Source organism: Hordeum vulgare, chromosome 4H, assembly GCF_904849725.1.
Source record: "Hordeum vulgare subsp. vulgare chromosome 4H, MorexV3_pseudomolecules_assembly, whole genome shotgun sequence".
Classification (NCBI taxonomy): domain Eukaryota; kingdom Viridiplantae; phylum Streptophyta; class Magnoliopsida; order Poales; family Poaceae; genus Hordeum; species Hordeum vulgare.
In genome coordinates, this window is record NC_058521.1 from 109,691,426 (window position 1) to 109,718,334 (window position 26,909).

At 46.2% G+C, this 26,909-nt stretch overlaps 1 pseudogene; it reads left to right on the top strand.

The window, feature by feature from the left end:
• The window catches only part of LOC123450330, a 69,039-nt pseudogene extending 42,847 nt beyond the window's left edge, over window positions 1–26,192 (top strand).
• The last annotated feature ends 717 nt before the right edge of the window (window positions 26,193–26,909 follow it).

A 26,909-nucleotide genomic window follows, 5' to 3' on the forward strand; every position in this document is an offset into this window, starting at 1 on the left:
CCAGTCCATGCCCAAGATGATATTAATATCCGAAGATTTCAATGCTATCAATGGGGCTAGAAAAACTAGCCTGTCTACTAGAATTTCACTATCATAGGTTATCCTAGAGGTTTGCCATTTACTACCAGGGTTTGGACAACCAATGGGATTGGCATATCACAAAAAGACATGTTATGCAACTGTGCATAACTTTCTGAAATGAAGGAATGAGAAGACCCAGTGTCAAAGAGAACGGACGCTGGGTGATGATTAACAAGAAGCGTACCCAGCATGACGTCGGGATCCTCTACAGCTTCTTCTACTGACACATAGTTCACACGGCCACGTTCAGGAGTTGGCTTCACGTAGAACGCTTTGCCCGACTTGGCTTGCCCGACGGACTTTCCGGGTTGCTTGGCACCCACATTCTGAGGACACTCACGGGAGTAATGCCCTCGTTCTCCACACTTGTAGCATATCACCTGGTTGGCATGTGGTGCAGCATTGCTAGCTGGACCACCATAAGCTTTTGCTGGAGGGTTGGCCTGATTCGTCTGAGGCGCCATGTAGGATGGCCTCGGAGTGTATCTTGGCGGCAGAGAACTGTTTGGAACCCACAGCCTGCATTTTGGAAATGCGGAACCAGAAGATGAGCCAAAGTCACGGGAGTGCTTCCTTGTGGCTTCGAAGTCAGTATGACCAGTCTCGGCACTGATCGCCTTGTTGACTAGGGCTTGAAGCTTGCACACTCATGGAGGCGCAGATCACGACGGAGCTCAGGGCTTAGACCCTTACGGAATCTTGCTTGCTTCTTAGCGTCAGTAGACACCTCCTCTGTTGCATAGCGGGCGAGGTTACCGAACTCGCGGCTATAGGCATCCACAGACAACTTGCCCTGAGTGAAGGCACAGAACTCCTCTCTCTTTCTGTCCATCAGGCCCTCTGGAATATGGTGCAGACGAAAAGCTGCACTGAAGTCTGCCCATGTGGCCACTGGTTCAGCGGGACGCATAGCTTCAAAATTCTCCCACCACATATTGGCGGGTCCCTCCAGGAAATACGTCGCGAAGGTCACCTTGTCGGGCTCAGACACATTTGCAGAGCGAATCTTACGTGAGATGCTGCACAGCCAGTCATCAGCGTCGAGGGGATCGACGGAATGATGAAACTTTGGAGGATTCAGCTTCACGAAGTCATTGAGGGACACTGCAGCATTCCTAGGCTGTCGAGCCGTATTCTGCTCAATACGCTCTAGCAGTCGGTTGGTCTCCCTTTTGTTTCTTTCTGCCTCAAGCATCACTTCCACCAGAGAAGGTGGGTGAGGCAGGTCTTCCTGCGACGCTTGACTACCCTCACCTTGCTCATGAGCAGGGGCACGGTTCAACCTGGTGAACACCATCCTGGCAAACAAACTCATAGCTTAGACCAATATCATATCAATACTAGCTATGGATTAAGAATGTACTGAACACACGGAATGCGGAAATGAATATCCGAACAGCATGGTAACAAGCGACTGCTATATATACACCATGGTTCATACACACCCTTACATAGTTCAGTACACCCTTAACCGAAGAGCAAACTACTGGAATTGTGCAACTACTCATCAGAGGCTTACAAGCTTCCTATACATTATTTATCTAGGCCTCTGGAATTCATTTCACATTACTACCATACTTCACAAGTCACGCAGGACTGTGAATGTACGGCTACTACCATACTATCCTTCTGCTCACAGCTCAGGCATCCGCATAGAACATCTCATAGAGATTACCTCCATGACCTGGAAGCTCAACCTGCGGATCAGGAAACACTCTAGCCTGAGATCCCTGGGATCCATAAGGACACGGATGTGGCCTTGGTCCCCTGACTGGTGGTAAGAGGGGTCCCCGAAGAGGTGTGACTCCTCCTATAGCTGGCCAGTCAACGTGGGCCGGAAGATGGGTCCTAACAGGGTTCAGCATCTCCATCTCTCCATACCCTGTCTGGACTACCGGTGCCAGCTGCGTCAAAGCTGTCCACAGACGGGCACGGGTAGCATAAAGCTCCATGCGGAGAGCACGAGCATCCTTGTCTCTGTTCTCTAGCATCTCAACAGTGGTCTGCAGAAGTGGATCCTCCATAGAAGAATCAAAATAGACTCCACTGAGGTATCCCTCTTCACCAGACTGAGAGGCCGGAACATAGCAGAACTCTGAATTCTGCAGCAGTGCATGTCTCGCTCTCATAATGGTCAGCATTGAATAGGCAGCATCTTGTACTGCCATGTCAACGGTGACCCCCAACCCATAGGACCAATGGATTGGCTTCTCAGCTCCAGGGTAGTCTGGGAATACCCTAACAATGCAGATGTACTAGCTCTGGTTGAAGTCCCGATACTGTTCCTCCACTGTGTACTCGGGGTATCAGCGGTAACCGCACACCGACATCACCCTGACCAGCATGGCCGTATGACCCGGTACATCAATGCACCTGGTCAGACGTACCACCTGACGAGAAGGACGGCTAGGCATCTGTAAATAGAGAATAATGCAAAAGCATTAGATCTCTGAATGCAAAATTGGGCAGCATAACGGCTGTAACCTAGTCCTTAATTCCCGCAGAAAAGAAGAGGATGACCAAAATAGAATAACTTGAGAAGAGAACAAGAGTCTTACGTTCCCTTCCACAAACAATTCCCTTATATATAACTAAAGCAATTCTAGACTCAACTTCGACCAGTTTGGCTTAGTAATCCTACAGTCAGTCAGGCTCTGATACCAACGTTGTCGGGACCCCAATCCTAAGCCATAGGAATCTAGCCTGTAACACATCGCATCCCTTTGTGGTCTCACGCACGGTTAACTCCACGGCTGCAGCCTTACCTTAGCCGGGACCGTTTGCGTCTTTTGACTCACGTATGCGATTGTATTGCTAGCAATCCAATGTCAAAGAACCCGGATCGACATGTCTAGTCATAAACCAAAGTGGCAGTACCGCACAAGGACAGGCATACATGACCCAACAAAGCAGGTGTCGGTCATCGGCGAATGTAGACGAGTCGTAGCAAGCTACAAGGACTCCATTACATCGCGTGACATTTCCCCAAAGGGGACAAACACAGCAGCTAAGAAGGACACATGTCGGTCAACCAATGTGTCCGGAGCAGTAGCGAACTACCAAGGCTCATTGGATCACAAAGGGGCATTTCCTTGTAAGGAGTGCTACTAAAGTTCACGACTAGGTATTCGAACCCCATACATACCAGGTAAGACACACGTACGCATGGCATACCGATATGTATAGATACATCGATGGCATCACAACATAACCATAAACATACAAGCTTTATTTAATGAGGCTCGGAAGAGCCACACACGTAATATTACACATTAAGGGTCTCACGACCTATAATAGCAGTCATACAATACAAGCCAGCGGAAGAGTTATAAACTGTCTGGGTACAGACAGTGCAGCTAGAAGGCACATGGCATGACTATACTACAGAGCCGACGTAGGGCCAGATCGTAGCTGGGACACCAGCTACTCGTCGTCGTCGATGTCTACGAAGAACCCTCCGTTAGGGTCATTAGCAACCTCTGCAACATTTATTAAGCAAACATGAGTACGAAGGTACTCAGCAAGACTTTAGGAGAACTAACTACTTATGCAAGGTATCAAAAGGTATTGTGGGGTTTCATGCGGGAAGCCAGCATTTGACTCGTGGCTAGACAACTTGCACTTTGAAATTAGTTTTGACAACTTGATTTCTCGCACACGAGTCCACTAACACCACAACAATACACTATCGTGGAATCATTCTGTCTCCATACGGAAATGCCGTCCACGACACTCACGCTTATCTTGACAATTTTTATGAGTAGGCATTGAAGTTATCTATGAACAACATATGTCTCCAAGTAGTCCATATCCGCGGACGCGGCTATTCGAATAGATCATAACCCTGCAGGGGTGTACTTCGTCACACACGCTCTCGCCACTTATCGCCATGTGCACGTCATGCACCTCGGCAACCTTCAAGCGGAAGCCCAGCGAAGGAGTCGGCCACGACCGTTAACCACACTAGTACCTAGTCCAGGTTTATCGCCTATTTGAGAGAAACCCGTACGGAAGTCCGGCCGGGGTTTCCGCCACGGCCTCAAACGATGTGCGCAGGGTTCCCAAGCCCACCATCCGGGTGCCACTTGGTACACCGTGCCACTGCCTACCGCATCACGGTCCACCTCTCAGGTCAGCACCATGCACGGCCTCCAGCATTACTATAAACACCAGAAACTACTTGCAACTCCTGGACCGAGTACTACGCGATTAATAGGCAGAGCGGGGTCATATTTCAGGGCCCAGCATGTGGTAGTATCTAGTCTTGGATTACATACACGGAACTCAGTTCCTAAGGACGGTTCCAATGAAACAACCCACCATGTACTCCTACACAGCCTTTCACCGGTACCTTTACCAAATCAAGTTCAACACACAACCTTTGCTCACCGAACACATTCCACATTTATGTTCATCTCCCAGATGACAGACCATACACAACTCTAAGCATAGCATGCATAGCAGGATAAGGCACATCATAGCTCAAGCAACTACCAGGTATGCTAGGTTGCAAGGTTCGGCTATTTACTATGACAAGGTTAAGTCATGCAAAGGAAGTGGGTCCAACTATCGTGGCAAAAGCAGTTGAAGCATTTGATCCTAATGCAATGAATAGGTGCAGGAGCAAGAACATAGGAGTTATCGGGATGATCAAAAGGGTTGCTTGCCTTGTTGCTCAGAGGAGGAACGATATCCGTCAGACGGATATTCGGTGGAATCCGGAGGTGCGGAGCCTACCGAAATGAAAGGCAACATTCAATAACAATCATATGCACTCAAAATGATGCATGAGCATGGCATGAGAATGCAAGGTGATAAGTTATTATTTTCAACATGTAATAGGTTTAGAGTTGATTTGAATCACATTCGAATAGCAATTCAAACGGGTATTCTCGGATACCGGTTTAATTGATTCGACCTGATGCTCGGTTCAACTTGATGTTAACATGCATGAAATGTCATGTTATGATACTGATTTGTAATTACGGCAGTGTGTGATCATTGCATATATAATAAAATTTGAATATTTTTGCAAATTCCATTTATAAAGTGATTAAAAGAATTGAATTATTCCTTATTTCACAATTTAGGGTTCTGTAACTTTTTCAAACATGGTTGAAAATAGCATAATCAGAATCCTTGAATTTTTCTGATACTTTTTCATATATAAATTATTTTCATTGGAGTTACAGATTAATTTCTATGATTTTTACAAATCTTAGCAATTTCCTGAATTAGTTTTAAACTGGAAATTCTATTTATTGCATCAGGCTGACGTCAGCAGGTCAGCCGACCTGTTCAGGTCAAACCTGACAGGGGGGCCCCACTGGTCAGCCTCTCTGGGGCTAATCCCGCGCTGACCAGCCCCTAATTGGGGTTTGACCAGGCGTGGGGCCATGTGGCAGCGACTGAGGGGAGGGCGATTACGCCCTAATGGTCGGCCACGTCGACGACCACCGGAGGGTGGTCGCCGGCGACCAGACCCGCGGCGGAGGGCTCACCGGAGGCGACCTAGACGGCGCTGCACAGCACCAAAACGCACGCGGTTGGCAGCTACAGCATGCTCGCGAAGTGGCCGATCTGGCAGGACCATCTGGGGAGGCTAGGGTCGCCGGAAGAGGCGTCGGCGACGAGCCGGAGCAGCGGCCGAAGCTCGGGCGCCATCGGGGTCTTTGCATTAGGGGGATCTATGCTCGGTTCTTAGCTGCTACGACATCTACGCGTCGTCCTGGAGCTGCTGGTGCCCTCAGAAGGACGAGCTGATCATCGGAGGGCTACCGGCGACGAGCGGCAGCGGCGGTCCTCGTCGGGCTCCGGTGAAACTAGAGCTAGAGGAGGGGATCGACGGGGGAAACTTAGGGGAAAGGACCGCATGCTCACGGGGAGTGCAGAGCAGAGCTTAGACGGCTTGGGGGAGGCCTGGGGGCGACGAATCGACGGGAGAGGTCCGGCGGCCAGAGGTGGAAGACGACGGCGTTGCGGGCGTTGCAGGGCTCGAGGAAGCTTCGGCTTCTGCAGAGATGACCAGGGCGACGAGGCGGAGCTAATGGCATGCTCTGGGAGGGGATCCTATGGCCACGGGCACGGGCGGCTCGAGCTCGAGCTCGGCTCTAATGGCGGCAGCAAGGAGGAGGAGGAGGAGGAGAACCGAGGCGGGGAATGGATATGGGAGGCTCTGGGGAGCTTATCCCCGTCGTCACCAGCGCGAGGCGGCGGCCAGGCAGGCACGCAGGTGCGTGGCCCCGCCGGAGGGGGCGGCGGCCACCTCCTGCTGCCTACTGGCGCGAGGGAGGGGACGAGCGGGGAGATGGGCCGGGCCAGGCTTGGGCGACAGGTAAGTTTTTTCCATTTTCTCTATTTTTGTTTTTCTGTTTTGCTAATTATTGTTTTGCTAATTAATTCAGCTCCAAAACAAGAAGTAAAAACTATTTTAGACCTCCTGAAATATTTGTTATAATATCCCCACTCATTTCCATGGTTTTCGACATTTTTGGAAAATTATAGTTTCTGATTTCAAATTTTAAATTTGAAACCAGTGGCTTTTGCATTCATTCCAAAAAGCTTAATGTGTCAAGAAAATAGTTTTCTCCAATGCTCATTTACTTTCATGATTTATCACAAAGTTTGAACATTTCTTGAGGCCATTTTGGGTTCATTGATTTTGAACTAGTTTGGGATTTCCTTTAATTGAAATGGTGGCTAGGGTTTTGAGTTGTTCCTTTGCCACTTTGTTGTTTTTATTGAAACTTCTTAGATGCAAATGCAAAGAAGACATATATATATATATATATATATATATATATATATATATATATATATATATATATATATATATATATATAATACCATATATATATATTTTGATTTATTTTCTTTTTTAGCTTTTATATTTTCTGTTTTGGAAAGATTAGATATTAGGAAGCCTTTTTATTTTTTTCTAACCTAGCCGCCGCCCTGGGCGCATCTTAGCCAGCTGGGCCATCTCCCCCACTTCCCTGGGATCTGAGATCCTTTAAAATCGGCCACCGAGCCCCTGCCTTGCCTCCCCCCTCTCTCTGCGGGTGGACCCCCACTGGCTGACACCTCTCCCTCCCGCGGTCTCCTCCTACCTCCCTCACTTTCCTTCTCTGCTCCCGAGCCGAACCGAGACCGACTCCTCCCTAATTTTCTCTCCCTCTCTTAGCAGCACCCCGCCCCTTCTCTCTCTGACCTGCGGCCCCCACCCTGGCCGAACCCTCTCCCTCCCCGTCACCTTCCTTCTCCTACCTCTCCTCCCCTACCATACCAGTGCACCCGAGACCGAGCTACTCCCAGCTCGGGATTTCTTCCCCGAGAATCTGTCTCTCCCTTCCATAGCCGACCCCCTCCTGGCCTATATATACCCCCCACCTCAGCCGACCCCCCAGCGCCCCTTCGCTCCACTGTCGCATCCCCTCGCAGGAGGATTACCCCGCCGCCGCCTCCCCGACGCCACTGCCGCCCCGAAGCTCCTCCCTCGCCGGCAGCCACGTCCCTCGCCGGAGCAACCCACTACCCAGCCGGTACTCTCCCTCCTCTCCCCATTATTTCATGCTCTATCTATTCAGTCGTTAGATCTTGTATATAGGGTGTAGATTAGATCACTAGGTAACTCTTCGGTTTATCTAAGAAAAACCAGTGGGTTATTTTGTCACTTAAGTTTTAACCAGCGAACCTTGCTAACCTTCGGCCGTTTGCCCGAAGCCATACATCAAACACCCTACACAGCCAATAGAAACTTGCCACGTATACCCTCTGTTAGCTACTAGTAGTTTTATGTTTTTCTGCCTGTTTACAAAAAACAGAAACTTTCAGATTTTGTTTTGGCCACAACTTTTTATCCCCAAGTCCAATGACATTGATTCTTTTTCCAGTAGCTCAAAAATTTTCTGTAGTTTTTAAAAACATATAGTTTTCCTATGTTTGAAATTTTAAAATATAAGTTAGATCATATTTAGTTTAAACCTTGTTTTGCCTATTCCAGGAGTTTAAAAATAGCTTTTAATTTGATTCCTTTTGGTACTGATCACTAGTGATCCTATTTATAAGTGGTAAAAGTTTCAGTAATGTTTGAGTATTTTAACTCATTATTTCATGTGAAACAATTGCTGTTTCACCGCTTTTAGGATTTCGGCAAATTCATTTTCTACTTTTGTTTTAAAATATTTTCTTTATTATTTCAGAAATATTATTATTGTTTTCTTTATGTTAGATAACAGTAGTTTTTCAACAAGTTTCTATTTTAGTTTTATTTGTTTTCATGAAATCAATTCTAGCTCCGTAGTAACGTGCAATTGTTTTCACCGTTGTTTCAAATCCCGTTTGGGAATACTTTCAAAAGGTTTTGTGAAAAACACTTTATTTTATCTTAGTTAAACTTATATCTTAGTTCCTTGTTATTATTTTTCTGTTAGACAAAATCATTTAGTGTTTGACGTAGTAGAAGACTCCCTAGTCTTATTTGAAGTTTCTTTCGATTTCCTATTCGCTCTTTCTCTTTTGTTTTGATTGCTAGAATGATTGCTAGTATGAGTGCTTATGTGAATGATATGTTTGCTATATAGATTTCATCGGAGAGTGACGAGTAGTCTATCAAGTTATTTTCTCGAGAAATTCTTCTTCGTCAACATCACAGGCAAGTCACTTTGAGCATACTATCACCTATGTTTTATGCATTGTAGTTCTACCATCCTATGCCCAAATTTGCATGCTGCCTAGGTACTTGGAAACTTTAGCATAAGTTGTCATATCATGTGGTAGGCACACAACAACCCCGATACTTGGCCCCGGGACGACAATGTTATATTTGCTATGCTTAAGTAGACGGGTTACCGGTTGAGTGTATATCACGAGTGATGCGAGGTTGATATAATAATCAAGACCGGACTAAGACAAGATTTTCAAGACCTCGGACGCAATGCAACACTGGGTGAAGGACGGTTGATCGGCTCCCTGGAAAACCCAGTGGATGCCCGGGATGCTTGAGAGGCCATGTCATCCTCTGGAAAGCTTCACCCAGGCTCAAAGAGACGGACGGATATTTTCAAGACCCAAGGCTTACCTGCACAGCCACAAGTCATTATGGGCTCTGGCTTGGTTGGACAACGCGGCGACTCTGGACAGGCGGTGTTAGTAGATGTAGACGAACGGTAGGAATGGATGGGCACCGACAGGGATTCAGAGGGACCCGTTGAAAGACCATGCTTTGATCATCCGGTCTTCAAACACCCTGAAGTGCGAGGACATACTCGGAGGCGATCAAATCTTGTGGGGAACGTGTGCAAAACTCTGCAGAGTACTCAAAGCTAATCGATTAGCCGTGTCCACGGTCATGGACGACTTGAGCCAAAGGAACTGAAGTTATCTGGATTTCTCAACACCATTAAATATATTTGATGTGGGAATTATTGACAACTCAGGTACGAGAACTGGTTGGCGGAACCATCTCGTTAACAACAAACCTTGTAGTAACATTTTGCTTTCAACCCCTCTTGTTGTAGGATAAAACTGGCTTTATGCAAAACTTAGCTCCACCGACCAAATATGCATGTAGAGATAGTTGATTATGACTCTACCGCTCTCTTATGTGACTTGCCAGCATATTCAATATGCTGACCTACACGGCTGCAACGTCTTATGTTGCAGATCTTTTTCTTCGACGAGTAAGAGTACGATTCAGGGTTACGGTCTACACTCAACTTGCCGTTGGTGTTTATTGGGACTCCACTCCCTTGACTGGTTCCGCTGAGATATTTAAGGTATATATTAGTTTTACGCTATTTACATGTGATTGCACTTTGATATGTACATTGATGTACTGTGTGTGCCAGCATACTGATCCAGGGATGGCACAGATACACAGAGGCTTGACTCGTTTTGAGTCGGGTCGCTACAAAGTCGATATTAACTATTACAACATGATAATCTCATACATCCAATATATCACATCACATCATTGGCCATATCACATGACAAGCATACCCTGCAAAAACAAGTTAGACATCCTCTAATTTGTTGTTGCATATTTTACGTGGCTGCTATGGGTATCTAGTATGATCACATCTTACTTACGCAAAGCCACAACGATGATATGCAAATTGATATTTAACCTTCTCCAAGGGTCGCCTCGGTAAAATTCAATTCAACTAAAGTTGAAGAAACAGACACCCGCCAGTCATCTTTATGCAACAAGTTGCATGTCAGTCGATGAAACCGGTCTCTCGTAAGCGTACGAGTAAAGTTAGTTCAGGCCGTTTCGATCCAACAATACCGTTGAATTAAGAGAAGACTAAGGAGGGCAGAAAATTGCACATCAATGCCCACAAACTCCTTTGTGTTCTACTCGAGATATCATCTACGCATGAACCTAGCTCATGAAGCCACTGTTGGGGAATGTTGCATGGGAAACAAAAAAAATTCCTACACACACGCAATACGTATCCATGGTGATGATCATCTACAAGAGGGGAGAGTGAATCTATATACCCTTGTAGATCGCTAAGCGGAAGCGTATATAATGTGGTTGATGTAGTGTAACATCTTCGCGATCCAAATCGCAGCCGTCCCGTGATCTCATCACGATCCGTCCCGCGATCCCATCACGATCCATCCCGATCTTGTGCCGAACGGACGGCACCTCCGTGATCAGCACACATACAGCTCGATGACGATCTCCGCCTTCTTGTTCCAGCAAGAGGGGTGAAGAGGTAGATGAGTTCTCCAGCACGGCGGCATGGTGGTGGTGGTTGTGGAGCTATTCCAGCAGGGCTTCGCCTAAGCACCGATGAAACTAGACTAGAGGAGAAACAGATCTAGAGAGAGGGCAGCACGTGGTTGTTTTTCTGTCTCTCAAAAACACTTAATACCTCTAGTATATATAGGAGGGAGGGAGGGGAGGAGGCAGCCTCAAACCCTCAAGGTTTGGCCGAAATTGGAGGTGGAGGAGTCCTACTCCAATCCTACTAGGAGTAGAATTCCTCCTTTCCACTTGGAAACCCTTTCCACCTTTTAGACCTTTGAGTTTTGCCTCTCAAACCTCATGGGCCTTAGTGTGAGCTTATGTAAGCCGACCAGGGCCTGGTTTGTATCCTCCCACAGCCCATAAGGCCCCTCGGGGCGTGACACCCCTCCCAATGGTCCCCGGTACCCTCCCGTCACTCCCGGTACACTATCGATGAGCCCAAAACTTTTTCGATGACCAAAACAGGACTTCCTATATATTAATCTTTACCTCTGGACCATTCCGGAGCTCCTTGTGACGTCCGGGATCTCATCCGGGACTCTGAAAAAATTCAGTTACCAACACCTATAACTCAACTATACCGAAATGTCACCGAACCTTAAGTATGCAGACCCTGCGGGTTCGAGAACTATGCAGACATGACCTGAGACATTCTCCGGTCAATAACCAACAACGGGACCTGGATGTCCATATTGTCTCCTACATATTCTATGAAGATCTCTATATGTTGAACCTCTATGTCAAGGACTCAGTTAACCCCGTATGTTGTTCCCTTTGTCCTTCGGTATGTTACTTGCCCAAGATTAGATCGTCGGTATCTCCATACCTAGTTCAATATCGTTACCAGCAAGTCTCTTTACTCGTTTCGTAATACAAGATCCCGTAACTAACTCCTTATTCACATTGCTTGTAAGGCTTGTTGTGATATTGTATTACCGAGTGGTGGGCCCCGAGATACCTCTCCATCACACGGAGTGACAAATCCCAGTCTTGATCCATGCCAACCCAACAGAAACCTTTGGAGATACGTGTAGAGCAAATTTATAGTCACCCAGTAACGTTGCGACGTTTTATACACACAAGGCATTCCTCCAGTGTCCGGGAGTTGCATGATCTCATGGTCATAGGAACAGATACATTGACATGCAGAAAAACAGTAGCAATAAACTGACACGATCATATGCTACGTTTATAGTTTGGCTCTTGTCCATCACATCATTCTCCTAATGATTTGATCTCGTTATCAAGTGACAACACTTGCCTATGGCCAGGAGACCTTAATCATATTTGATCAACGAGCTAGTTAACTAGAGGCTCACTAGGGACAGTGTGTTTTCTATGTATCCACACATGTATTTGAGTTTCCAATCAATACAATTCTAGCATGGATAATAAACGATTATCATGAACAAGGAAATATAATAATAAGCAATTTATTATTGCCTCTAGGGCATATTTACAACAATCGACGCAAAATGGCAAGGTCAGGAACGCTAAGGGTACTACCCTTCCCCGAAGCAGTTAAACACTTCATGATAAATAAAGCAAAGTAGTGCACTGAAGGAACCTGCAGGCTTGGGGTTGTGGCTTTCGACATGCCCCTATTCTAACCGACTATTAAGGTGAGCATGAAATCCTCAAACTCAACTAGTTTGGGTTCTATTAACTCCCCATGAGAGGGAATTAAACATATCTCATAGAATTCAATAAGCAGTAATTGGCGGGTTTCAACATATAGTTTAAACCGCACTGAAGGTGGGTCATGCTTATTTAGAAAATGGAAATTTTGAACAAAGGAACTAGTGAGGGTATGGTATTGGTCACACTCATCTGCGATTAAGTTGGTCAACTGGCATTTGCCAAGAATTACGTAAAATCCGGCTTGTTCCATGAAAGGAGTATGTGGCCATTTACACGGTCGAACATATGTCAATCGCGGGGTGGTGAGCCCAGCAACACACGATTCACCAAGAACCCCCTTGGCATTCTTCTTGGGTGAACTCCTCCCGAAGAGGTTCATTTTTTCAAGAACAAAATTCTGGATTTTTTTGGGTCACAAACTAAGGTTAACAAAACTTCACAAGAAAGATAGCAACTACCCATAGGGATGCTTAGAGCCTAAAACAAGCATTCAAACTACTTGGAAATTCAAGAATTCAACATGCAAGCTCATCTAGAGCAATACCAAGAGTGGCTAATTACTTCTAAGATATACCACTAAAGAAAAAACTAATAGGAGGAGTGGGGCAGTTACATAGCAAGCAGCAATCCCCCAAAACAGTTTCACAAACTAAGAGAAAAGAGATCTAAATCCCCTCGGGCTCAACTCCCAAGAAGAAATCAAGTCAAACAGGAGGCACCAAGACAGAACTGCGTCACATCGTCATCATATAGATTCCAAAATACCCGCGTGATCCTAAATTTTTTTGAGCGAGAAGAGGAGTAGAATTAAAATTCCTAAGGCGTGAACCTCACCATAGGAGGGAAGAGGAGTAAAAAGAATCCTACTCTCCGATATAACTAGACTCAAAATAGTTTTTAACTAGAAAGACTCGTCCAAGTTCGATCAAGCAAAGGCTCCTACGGTCGTATTGCTCTGATTACCAACTTGTAACGTCCAAGATGCAGCAAAATCCATATTTGGCGACGAGGCCTTAATATGGATGGAGGCGCATCTCGTTATTTAGCAAGTACAAAAATCATTGCAGATACATTTATGAAGAGATGAGTATATGGATTGGCTTACAGTCGCCACATGCTAAATTACAAGTCACTCAACATTATTCCAATCATCCATAAGACAAGGTCCGACTATGGACTAAAACAAACAATAAAATAGCAATGAATCTGTCTCGCTTGCCCAAGAGACGACCAAGGTCCTATACTCATTGGGGTACGTCACATACATGCGCCCTCTTCCCTCATCAAACTCCCACTATAGATGCAAAGCATCGAACATCTCTGGATCTGCGGTACCTGGTCCTGTGGTGTTGTAGTAATCTGTGAGCCACGGGGACTCAGAAATCTTGCGACCATGATATCGGGACTAATTATTTTTTGGGTATCGTAAGGTTAAGTGTTGAGGTTGCAGCAACACTAAGCATATTTGATGGCTAAGTTATGAGAACGTAATTTAAAGTGGACTGCTCCACGCATAACGGTCGTGAGCTAGCATGATCATGAAGTGATCCTGAACACCTACTTACATCAGTCATAACCCCACCGTGTTCTTTGTCGGAGAAGGAGCTCACGAAAGATGTAGTCACGGTTACGCACATAGTCGGCATATTTTAATTAAGTTTACTTCAAGTACTCTACAGCCGGATTTAAACAAATTTCCAAGTTGCAACATAACCGCGGGCACGACTTTCCGAAAGATATTAACCCTGCAAGGGTGCTCCATCTAGTCCATCATAAAGTATCACAAGTAGCTTTGGAGAAAAAACCTCAACATCGAGATAGCTCGAAGTATCACCGATATCCCAGTGCACAAGACATTCGCTAAGAGTAAGACAATTCCAGCAAGACCACCCAGCAGGACAGATCCCAATAGGAGCCACGTGTATCTATTTCATAGGGCACTACCAGATGGGCAAGACATCTGGTTGGCTGAAACCCCGGGTGACCTGGGGGCGACGGACATCGCCCGGTATGGACCAACACTCATCAGGAGCACGGCCCAGGTTGTTGATTCAGATCCACGGGGTAGCTATTCTCTATGCATTTTTATTAGGTTGTTTAGCAAATTTAGTACCAATGTTGGGCCTTGCCGGAAGATTCCTAACTCAAAACGAATTATCAATGGGGTCCCCATAACAACCCAAGTGTGTTAAGGGCGCTCAATATGAAACATAACACCGGTAACCAAAACTAGGGTGGCAAAAGCATAATAAAACATCGAGCAAAAGTCCAAGCCTTCCGCCTTCACCAAGTATATATGTGCGTTAAATTAAATAGCAGTAATAAGATGATATTCAAAATTCAATGTTCACACACGGATCAACCTCCACCTGCAACTAGCAATGCTATAAGATGGTTGAGCAAGAGCTAACTTAGCCAATCAATGTTTGCTAGAATGTGGAGGGTTAGAGGATTTTCATGGAATTTTATGGGTTTGATAACCAGGTGGTAGGAAGCAATAAATGGCGCTGGAAAAGAGACATCTAAGCACAACAAAATTAGAAACAATATCAAGGTAACGGTTGATACGTCTCCAACGTATCTATAATTTTTTATGGTTCCATGCTATTATCTTGTCAAACTTTGGATGTTTTGTATGCCTTTTATATCTTTTTTGGGACTAACTTATTAACTCAGTGCCAAGTGCCAGTTCATGTTTTTTCCGTGTTTTTGACCTTTTCAGAGGAGGATTTTAAACGGTGTCCAAACGGAAAAAAAACTTCTGAAAAGATTTTTTTCCGGAACAGAAGATACGCACGAGACTTGAGAACCAAGGCAGGGGCCACCAGGGGACCCCACAAGCCCCTAGGCGCGGCCAGGGAGCCCACGCCTAGCAAGCTTGTGGGCCCCCTATGGCAAGTCTGCCCTACCTCTTCCGCCTATAAATCCAGAAAAACTCCAAAACTGCTAGAGAGATCAACTAAAATACTTTTCCGCCGCCGCAAGCTTCTGTCTCCGCAAGATCCCATCTGGGGCACGTTCTGGTGCCCTGCCGGAGGGGGATTTGGATACGGAGGGCTTCTTCATCAACACCATGACCTCTTTGATGATGCGTGAGTAGTTCACCATAGACCTTCGGGTCCATAGCTAGTAGCTAGATGGCTTCTTCTCTCTCTTGGATCTTCAATACAAACTTCTCCATGATCTTCATGGAGATCTATCCGATGTAATCTTCTTTTGCAGTGTGTTTGTAGAGATCCGATGAATTGTGGATTTATAATTAGATTATCTATGAATATTATTTGAGTTTCTTCTGATCTCTTATATGCATGATTTCATATCCTTGTAATTCTCTTCTAGTTGTGGGTTTTGTTTGGCCAACTTGATTTATGATTCTTGCAATGGGAGAAGTGCTTGGTTTTGGGATCATACTGTGCGGTGACCTCACCCAGTGACAGAAGGGGTAGCGACGCACACATCGTGTTGTTTCCATCAAGGGTAAAAAGATGGGGTTTTCATCATTGGTTTGAGTTTATCCCTCTACATCATGTCATCTAGCTTAAGGCGTTATTCTGTTCGTCATGAACTCAATACACTAGATGCATGCTGGATAGCGGTCGATGTGTGGAGTAATAGTAGTAGATGCAGAAAGTATCGGTCTACTTGTCTCGGACGTGATGCCTATATGTATGATCATTGCCTTAGATATCATCATGACTTTGCGCGGTTCTATCAATTGCTCGATAGTAATTTGTTCACCCACCGTATTATTTGCTATTTTGAGAGAATCCTCTAGTGAACACTATGGCCCCCGGGTGTACTTCACACCATATTCAGCCTTACAATTTTACTTCGTTGCACTTTCCGCCTTCAGATCTCACTTTGCAATCAATCTTGAAGGGATTGACAACCCCTTTATAGCGTTGGGTGAAAGCTCTTTTGTGTTTGCGCAGGTACTCTGGACTTGGCGCAATTCTCCTACTGGATTGATACCTTGGTTCTCAAACTGAGGGAAATACTTACTGCTCCTGTGCTGCATCACCCTTTCCTATTCAAGGGAAAAACAAACGCAAGCTCAAGAGATGACAGAAGGATTTCTGTCGCCGTAGCAACTGTCATCTTGCCTAACACTTCTTCTGAGGGATAAAGCTCTTGCTCTTCAGGAACTTTCTCAACGAGATCCTCATAGTCGTTCTCAGCACCCAATGCTACCCAAATAAAATACACATCCAATTAACACATAACAAGGTATAATGCTTCAAACAACATGATGTATGAGTATGGTATGAAAGAAGCATGGCAATGCTACACTAGTCATCTTTCACATGCATCTATTAGTTGTTACCATTCTAGAAAGAACCTCAAGATTAATTATTTGGGCATGCAGGAACATGGAAAAAATGTATGCATCACGAGAAATGATACAAATGCATATAAGTAACGTCGCAAACCGAGTTACGGATCTCTCGGAACTCATAAAACAAGATACGGAAGACAACGATGTTAAAACAGAATTTGAGAAAGGCTATGGGAAATTTCTTGGCATTCCAAGTATGCCGCTGGATTGGGCACATAATTCGAGGTTAATTAGACCTGAAGTTAATGCAAAACAAAGGAGCACAACTCACACAAGGCACAAAACATTTCACCAACCAATCTGTCCACAAACAGCAACATAACACTTTGATCATATGAAAACGAGCAGCTACAACCACCCATCAAGTTCAACAAAGGCATGAATATGAAGTTATCAAAGAGTGCAATAATCCCTAACTAACAGCAACCTGGATATTTCCACGGATCAATGGCAATCAACCTCATAACATGGCAAAATATATAGTAGATTAGGACTCAGTGAAATTCTCAGTTTTATACTAGCAGTTTTAAAATGATGGCATGTTGATAGCTAGAAAACTCTATTCTAGAGCAATTTTCATGGCATTATATTTAACAGGGTGATAGAGGGGAACAACTACTACAAATCACTCCCACTAAACATGGGATAAAACTGCACAGAAATCATGATAGCATCCTCTAAACATGGCATGATGATAATAGCAGATTCTCAGACTTAGTCAAATTCCACAAGGTGAATTCACAGCAATTTACATCAACATGGCATGTTTTACACGAAGAAGAGCTAATATGCAAAGCCTATTTTTCAAAGTAATGGCACCATTTGACATAGGGCAACAAGCTATTTAAATCACACCAAAGTATGAGCACAAAGAACTTGTAGATACATGGCAATCATCATGGCAACACAGCAACTTGAAACAGTTTTCAAACTTAGTCATATTTCCAATATCATAAAAAACAACATTATTGGGATGGAATGTTCACAACAACAAACCCAGAAATACAAAAAAATTCATGGCAAATAAAAATACCATGACCTAGTACTAATTTCATCTACATAAGTTTAACAAAGGGTGCAAGGATTAAATTGTACAAAATTAACAAAATGGCATATTAGCGCAAAATAGCATTTTCACAAACTTGCTCAAATGACAAAAATAATGCTACCATTGGATTCCTTGGATTTTTTACCTCAAAAACAGATATCACAAACCTATGTTCCTGTAGAAAATAATGCCCCAAACCTATTGCAAAAAAATTACAACTACTAGGTATAACTTAGTATATGTCAGATTAGGCATATGCCCAAAATGGACATAGACGGAAATAGAAATTACCCTATATGGCATAATTTAAAACATGAAATAGAAACAATACAACCAATAAAAAAATGCTCAGGAGGGTCCACTAGTCAGTGACACTACTGGGCCCTCATGGATGACAAGAAGGGTCCACAAGTGAGTTGTCAATTAAACAAAAAAGGGGGATTAATTGTGCCCAAGGGTACACGAACCTGGGTCTCCGAGCTGGAAAGCGAGGTGGGGTACCTGTGGGCTAGGACGGGGACTTAGAAACAGGAGGCGCTCAGCCTCCTCTGAGCTAGCCCGCGGCGGAGGCTGGTTTCTTCTACCTTGGGACACAGGAAACTTCAGCAACCCGGCAATCACCGGAGGCAACCACAGGAGAAGCGAAGCTCTGACGGGGGCGCGATATCGATAGGGGGGTTCGGTTCCCGGCCTTGGAGAGTTTGCATGGGCGCGGAGGCTAGGGAGAGAAGAGGCGCTCGAGCTCGAGCTCTTCCTCGGCTAAGCGACGACGTTGACTCGCGAGGCAGGGAGGTGAGCGCTGCGAAGCGCTACGGGGGTATGTGAAATGCGTACGCGCGATGAACAAGACCTGGCAAGGGGATCAAGAACAACCTTTCCAAAAAATAAAATATAGTACGCATGCACTGTCCTATGGCCGGAGCATGGAGGACACGAGCTTGGCATGGAAGAAACGACTCTCACGCGAATCCAAAGACGATGCGGATGAAAGGAGTGGAAGAAGGGGTATACTCCCCTACCTAGGGCATGAAGAGGTGGCACGAGGCATGACGGGGCGACGACGATGATGCGATGAACACGGCAGTGCTCCTGGTTCGGGAAGCAGATGAGGAAGACCAATTGTTGAGGGAGATCTCGGGTCCTTGGCGATGCATGTGAGGTCGAGGAAGAATGGGACGCAGCAGGGGAAGCTTCCCGTGGGACCAGAGCATCAGTCTCACTTCGTGGAGGTCACCCTATGGACGAGCTCGAGCGCGAACAGGGCATGGCGGGTAGGGTGTCAGCGAGGATGAGGCTAGCTTACCTAGCGGAGGCGAGGTGAAGCGAGGGAGGGAATGGAGGGAGGGAGGTCGGGGCTAGGGCTTGGACAGGTTTTATAGGAACCTAGGGGTGCCGACGGCCATCAAATCACAAAGGGAGTCAACCTGGCTCCGGTGGATGAGCTGCCATACAGGAGGAAGGAGACGCTTGCGTCGTGGCTGGGTGGACAGCGCGGGGAGGCTAAGCTGGGTGGCGGTCACTGCTGGGTCGGGAGGAGATTGGGCTGGCTGGGTGCTGGGGCTTTCCCTTTCTGAAAAGAAAAGGATTTTGTTTTTAGCAAAACATCAAAACAAACGAAATGCAAGGGAAGGTTTGGAAAGGAATTGAAGGGGGAAAATAGTTCTGACTTGCTAAAAATAGCCCTGATTTTATAAAATTGGGTTAGTGAATTTTTGAAAAAATAATAAACCACCTATGTATTACCATTGAAGTTGTTTTGCAAAAAGATAAAAAAGGAAAAGTAACAACACATGGCCCAGTGCTATTTTAAAATACCCTACATAATATTAGGAAAATTTGTAACATTTAAGTGAGTGGATTAGGGCAAGCAAAATCACGAGATGTCATAATTTGAATTAAAGAGAGATGTGGGTAGTGAGCAAGATGATTCTTACCAAGGCATCTACTAGAGCACTCCACCTCATTCAAGCACATCACAACACATACCTCCCTCAACATCACATAACGAAGCATGATTCAAAACTATGAGATGATGATATGATGCCATGATGCAACAATAGAATGGCATGAAGCAAATTTATTAAATCAAACCAAATGATGGCATACATGGAAGGTTCCCACATGAAATATATTACAAAGATGGCAAGTTTTCCACTTCGGATGTTACACTTTTTTTGTTGAAGCAACATGGATGCACCAAGCGGGTGAGCTTGTTTTCTATTTGGGCCTACTTTTTCTCACAGTCCTCATCAGCCCACGGCCTACACTCTGTTAACTGAAGAATTGCTGCAGTTTATGAATTGCTGCATTTTACTCATCAATTGCTACATTTTATTCATCAGGGGGGAGTAAATAATCCATGGACTTACTACAACTGTAACTGGGAATATAATTACAAGAATTCAGGCAAGTTTTGCTTCACACAAATTCAAATTCATCTAACAAATGATCTTTGACTAACTAAACTACTAGCTAGACATGATAACTGAAAGGAATCTAGCTTGACACACTAACTAAAACTCTAACAATTTCTAGCTATTGCTAAACATCAAGTAAAAGAAACCCATAGCAATGACACAACAAAAACATGGTCCATCCATCATATTTTTTGCTCCTTCAAATCGATCAGTGATATGTCTCCATCCTACCTACTATTCCTAACACTTTTGCTCTTCTTTTGGACTCTAATTTGCATGATTTGAATGAAACTAACCCAAGCTTGTGTTATTTTCAGTAGAACTACCATGGTGTTCTTTTTGTGCATAAATAAAAGTTCTCAGAATGGAACGAAACTTTTTGGAGATTTTTATGGAATAAATGAAAAATACTAGAACCATGACCCACCAGAGGGGAGGCCCGAGGTGCCCACTCGGCACCAGGGCGAGCGAGCCCCCCTAGCGTAGCCGGGTGTCTAATGGGGCCCATAGGGCTCCGCTGACCCTGATTCCAGCTCTATGTAATCCTATTTTCGGAGAAAAAATAAGAGAGGAAGTTCAATCACCTTTCACGAGACAGAGCCGCTGCCACCTCGTGTTCTTGATCACGAGTCCTAATCTGGAGTCCGTTTGTGGCTCCGGAGAGGGGAATCTTCGGTCTTCGTCATCACCAACCCTCCTTCATCACTAATTCCATGATGCTCTCCACCGAGAGTGAGTAATACATTCGTAGGCTTGCTGGTCAGTGAAGAGCTGGATGAGATTCATCATGTAATCGAGTTAGTTTTGTTAGGGCTTGATCCCTAGTATCCACTATGTTCGGAGATTGATAGTGCTATGACTTTGCCATGCTTAATGCTTGTCCTTAGGGCCCGAGTGCCATGATTTCAGATCTGAACTGTTTATGTTTTCACCATTATATATATATGTTCTTGTGTCGATCTTGCAAGTTATATGCACCTACTACGTGTTAGGATCTGCATACCCCAAAGTGACAATAATTAGGATTCTTTCCGGTGATTACCGTAGTATGAGGAGTTCATATATTCAATATGTGTCAATGCTTTGTTACAGTTCTCTATTAAAATGAGGCCTTAATATTCCTTAGTTTCCTTATGGACCCTGCTACCATGGGAGGGTAGGACAAAAGATGTCATGCAAGTTCTTTTCCATAAGCACGTATAATTATTTACGGAATACATGCCAACATTATATCGATGAACAAGAGCTAGTTCTGCGTCGCCCTATGTTATGAATGATATATGATCAATATTATCCAGCAATATCATCGATCAAGTGCCTACGAGTTTTCCACATATTGTGCTTGCTAAGTTACTATTGTTGCTACTGCTGTTGCCACTACTACAAAACTACTACCACTGTTATTGTTACTATTTCTATTGTTACCACTGCTATCGAAACTATCATATTACTGTGCTACTGATCACTGCGCTGCAGATACTAAATCTCCAAGTGTGGTTGAATTGACAACTCAGCTTCTAATACCTGCAAATATTCTTTGGCTCCCCTTGTGTCGAATCTAAAAATTTGGGTTGAATACTCTACCTCGCAACCTATTGGGATCCCATATACTTGTGGGTTATCAAGAACGTTTTCTCACGCTGTTGCCGAGGAGCATAGCTATATTTGTTAAGTCACTTGGGATATCTATTTATTGATCCCTATGTAGAATTTGAGAGATCTAAGAACCAAGATCATTCCCTCTATATGAGGGGAGGTAAGTAATTGCCATCTAGCTCTGCACTTGATTCACCTTCTGTTTTGAATAGACTTGCGACACCATGACCCCATTCTATTAATCCTGATATGTCGCAAGTTATTGATGATGCTACCTCAGCTATGAATGGTGCTTATGATGGTGCTAGTACCTTGCTTGATGGTATTGCGCCACTAGGTGAATTTCTTGATGAATAACTTCCTAGAGCTAAAGAAGTCAAGCATCCTGAAACTGTTTATACTATTCAAACCGAGGAAGTCTTTGTAACTAAAAATATTGAAATACATTTTAGACATGATTATCCTAGAACTGTAATGCCTCACATACATGAAGGTTATGTTATGGATGAAGAAATAGCTAGAGACTTTCATGCTTGTGAGTATAGAGAAGATCTTAAGAAACTACTATGCAAGTTGAAAGAAAAATCCTTGAATGCTAGTATGAAATATGATCCTAAGTTTGCTACTTCACCTATCTTTGTTATTCATAAGGGATATGAATTCTCTGTCGACCCAGAGACAATTATTTTGGTTGAATCTGATCCTTTTCATGGCTATAAAAATGAAACTGTTGTGGCACATCTCACAACAGTTAATGATGAAACTGTTGTCGCACATCTCACAACAGAGCTAAATGATATAGCCACCCTATTTACTAATGATGAGAAAATTTTCTACTACTGTATCCTCAAATTATTTCCATTCTCATTAAAGGGTGATGCTAAGATTTGGTACAATACTCTTGCTCCTGGTTGTGTGCATAGTCCCCATGAAATGATTTATTACTTGTCTAAAAGATATTTTCCTGCTCATAAGAAACAAGCTGCCTTAGAGGAAATATTTAACTCTGTGCAAATTGAGGAAGAGAGTCTCCCACAAGATTGGGGGAGGCTACTATAATTACTTAATGCTTTGCATGATCATCCTCTTAAGAAAAATGAAATACTCTATATATTTTATAATGGACTAACCGATGCTTCTAGGGACCACCTAGATAGTTGTGTTGGTTGTGTTTCCAGGGAACGAACTGTCGAACAAACTGAGGTGTTATTGACTAATATATTGAAGAATCATGATGATGGACGCTTCCTGAACCACCGCCTAAACCCACTCCCAAGAACTGTGTTGGTATCTTATTCCTTAGTCCTGAAACTATGCAAGAGGCAAAGAAATGTATGAAGGAAAAAGACATTAAAGTTGAAGATGTTAAGAATTTACCACCTATCAAAGAAAAACATTGTCTCAACACACTACCACAGGTGGTGGAGGTAAATTATTTTTTAAAGTTTGATGAAGGTGTGTCAGTGCACTAAAGACTGGGGTCTCCAGTACCCCGGACTAGTGCACGGACACCGGCAGCCCCTCTGCAGCGGCAAGGCGCGTCACTGGAGCTTAGGGCAGAAACAAGACTCAGAAGCCCCCAAGTACAGATTGCAAGCCCCCCCGGAAACACTCACTTGCTGGGAATGAAGAAGAGACCCCGGCAGGAGCTCCCTGTCGGGTAGATAGACAGTGCCAAGGCGAGACCCTCCCACCAAGGAAGGAGGACTGAGCCCCGAAAAGCCATCCTTGCCGAGAAGATTGACAAGGCCTTGGCAGGCCATCACCTCCATGTGGAGAGGAACAAGAAGTGCCCCCGGCAAGGCAACCCTACCGGGAAGGAAGAGAAGGCCCGAGGAGAGGCGCGGGCCCAGGGCGCCCTCGCGACCTGTGAACGCCTCCACCGATGAACACGCCACCGCCGATGCATGGACCACGTGTCTGCCCACACGCCAGCGCAACACCCCAAATTTGCCATGTGTGGGTACGTGTCCAACCCCCCCCCCTTGACGAGGTCAGCAAAGTCTGTCGAAGCATTTAATGCACCGCAGTAACACTATGGCCGTCGATCGGCTCTATTCCACTCGTGAACCCACTATTCACCCGCTGAGCCACTGTCGTGATCCCTTCGCCTATAAAAGGAGGTCCGAGGCTTAGTAGAAAGGGCTTTTTGGCTTTTTGACGAATCAAGAGGTTGTAAGAAGGACGGATCTACAGTAACCTAAAACGAATAACTAAACACATGCACGAGTAGGGTTTTATGCACCACGCGGCCAGAACCTGGGTAAAAAAGACCTTGCCGGGCCCTGACTGTTGGTTCTGCTCTTGCCGTGATCCCTCTCCCTGCCAAACCAGAAAAAGGGGACCGTTGAGGCCCCATAGGTGTCGATCCTTTCACCGACATCCTTGGCGCGCCAGGTAGGGGGATTGCCGGAAGCAGGCCGGTGTCAGCACCATCCCGATCCGATGAGCCGCCCGCCGGCTCCATGAATCTCAGTTCGCCGCAACATCATCTCGGAGTGGGAGGAGGCAGTGGCTGCTCTGCCCACACGAGCCTCCATAGGTGCTATGCGAGTGCGGGTGCAAGGAGGGGAAGCCCCGAGCTCTGCATCGCCTGGCCAACACACCTCCTTGGAATGCTCGCGCTGCTGTCGAGGGCGCGACACGGGGCTTCAGCCAGGCCTCCAACGCTTACTCCGGCCGTCGCACATCTCCGGAGTGTTGCATGGTCGTCGAGGACGCGTCCGAGGCCCCGAACCGCCCCTTTACGTACCCTCCGGCTCGCATTTCCCCTTGGAGCGCTGTGACGCCAGAAAGTTGTGCTCGGGGGATCCGCCAGCAGATCTCTTGCAAAAGAGATGAGAAAGTGATACGCCCAGCGTGCCTATTTCCCTCAGAGTGGCCAACGGCCACCGGCGAGAACCTCGTCGGCAATGAGCCCGCTGGAGGCGGCATCAGCTTGCCGGGGGTACGGATATTCCTCCCCGGTAGCACCTCTAGACGCCGCGACTAGGAATGTCGCGACGGGCAAGATAGGTACAGAGGCAAACTTCTTCCCAGACTCTTGGTAGATTAGTTGTGTCCTTCTAAAGCATCGACTTTTGTATGAGAAACCCGCACGCAGATGGACCTTGCTAGGATCAGTGCACTCCGACTTTGTTCTGAACCTATTCAACGACTTGAGCAGCCACAAAGCACCCTCATCTCGTTCGAACTCATTCAGCGTTTTGGACGGCTACGTAGAACCTTATTTCGCCTCGAGTCATGCTCGACGATTTACATGGTTGCACTGAGTGCGGCAAGGAGTCTTGCGGGTGACGACCTCCTCTGTTGGGTTTTTTGAGGTCCCGCTTCTCTAAGTACTCGCGACGGGATAAGTCAAGTCGGCAAGCATCCGCAAAGTGCAAAGTAATGATCATACAAAATGAGAGTCGAATAAAGGATGCATCTATTCATTCATTTGTGTGGATACATTTAATTCCACTTACAAAGCGTTGTTATCCTAACCTAAAGACTTTGTCTTTTAACGAGGAGCGGCCTACGTGAAGGAATTGGAGTTCATATAGACAAGACGCGGCAAGGCCTGCGGTACATCCATGCTGGCTCCTCCGGGACCAGCACTGCACTGACGAGAGCGGGTTCGGCCTCGTCAAGTCACGTGAAAGGGCGATGGATCCGGTTAGGATCCTCCCCTCCAAGGAGGGGGAGGGGTGTGATCATATTGCGCCAGTGCAGGAAGCACTAAGTCCGAGCCGGGGGAATCGTCCTCCGATTTGATTCCCCGGGCTTGAGACCAGGCTCAACACCGTCACCACTGCCGCCCTCCCCGTCACTGTCGCTCGAAGCGGAGCATTCAACGCCGCTCGAGCCTTCTTCCCAGCAGCCGATACGCACACCGGAGTGCCCATAGAACTTGACGACGAGCATACGGGCCTCCATCAGCTTGAAGCGGAGGACGTAGCCATCCTCGAGTCCATGAGCATGGGCGAAGGCCTTCTAGCCGCGCCCAAGCAACATGGAATGGGGCTTCAGATACTCCGCATGCACCTGTATGGCCCCGTGAGAGCATTCGTGCGCTCACAACCAGAAGATGGGAGGCCGCTCGACCCCAATCACCATGGCGAGGCCGCGAGGAAGATGAAAGTGGCCCCGAAGGGGGCCACAAAGCTCCATGGTGAACTCGAATGGCGTCACCTCCGAGTGGCCACCCAAAGAAGGCACGAGGAGGGAGATCGAAGTAGCACTCCGCCTCCCTCGGCCACGTCCCCGGCGTCCTCAGCTCCTCGAGCCTCTCCTGCCACGGTCGACGGAGCTGCCGCTGGCTGCGGTCCCTGAAGCTGTGGCATGATCCTAGCGGGATCACCTTGCCGCCCTTGCAACCAACGGAGGTCGGCCCCGTCCCCTAACCATGGTTAGGGGTGGGTGCCACCGGCAAAGATGAAAAGAGACAAGAGAAGACAAGGCGACAGGCAGTGAATACTTCGATAGTGAGATGGGTGGGCAAAACCTCCACACAAACACCCTAATTTATAGGGCAAATCTCGGAGGCCACCCTCCTCGCTCCAGAAGCAACTGCCCCTCTCGCCCAATCGCCCTCAAGTCATGAGCGGAACATGGAACCGCCCTGATGTGCCAATGCATGCAGGGGCAGGCCCATCCACGCCCACGGCTTTTGAGGCCACGATCGCCACTTGCCCGACCGCCGTTGTGCATGTCCTACGCGTGGCAGAGGCATTTTCAGAAAATAAAGAGGCCATCACGCGCACACCGCGCACCCTCCCACTTTGCGCGTTCAATACGCGATGTGGGGAAAGAAAGCCTGCAACGGCTCGATTCCAATAAGCCCAGCGCCTGCGAGTCCACGCACCGCTTTGGGCCTGGCCGAACAACACCTCGCATGCGTGTGTGGCCCAGCCCCGGGGGCTCCTGTCGGTGCACTAAAGACTCGGGTCTCCAGTACCGCGGACTAGTGCGCGGACACCGTCAGCCCCTCTACAGTGGAAAGGCGCATCACTGGAGCTTAGGGCGAAAGCAAGACTCAGAAGCCCCCCA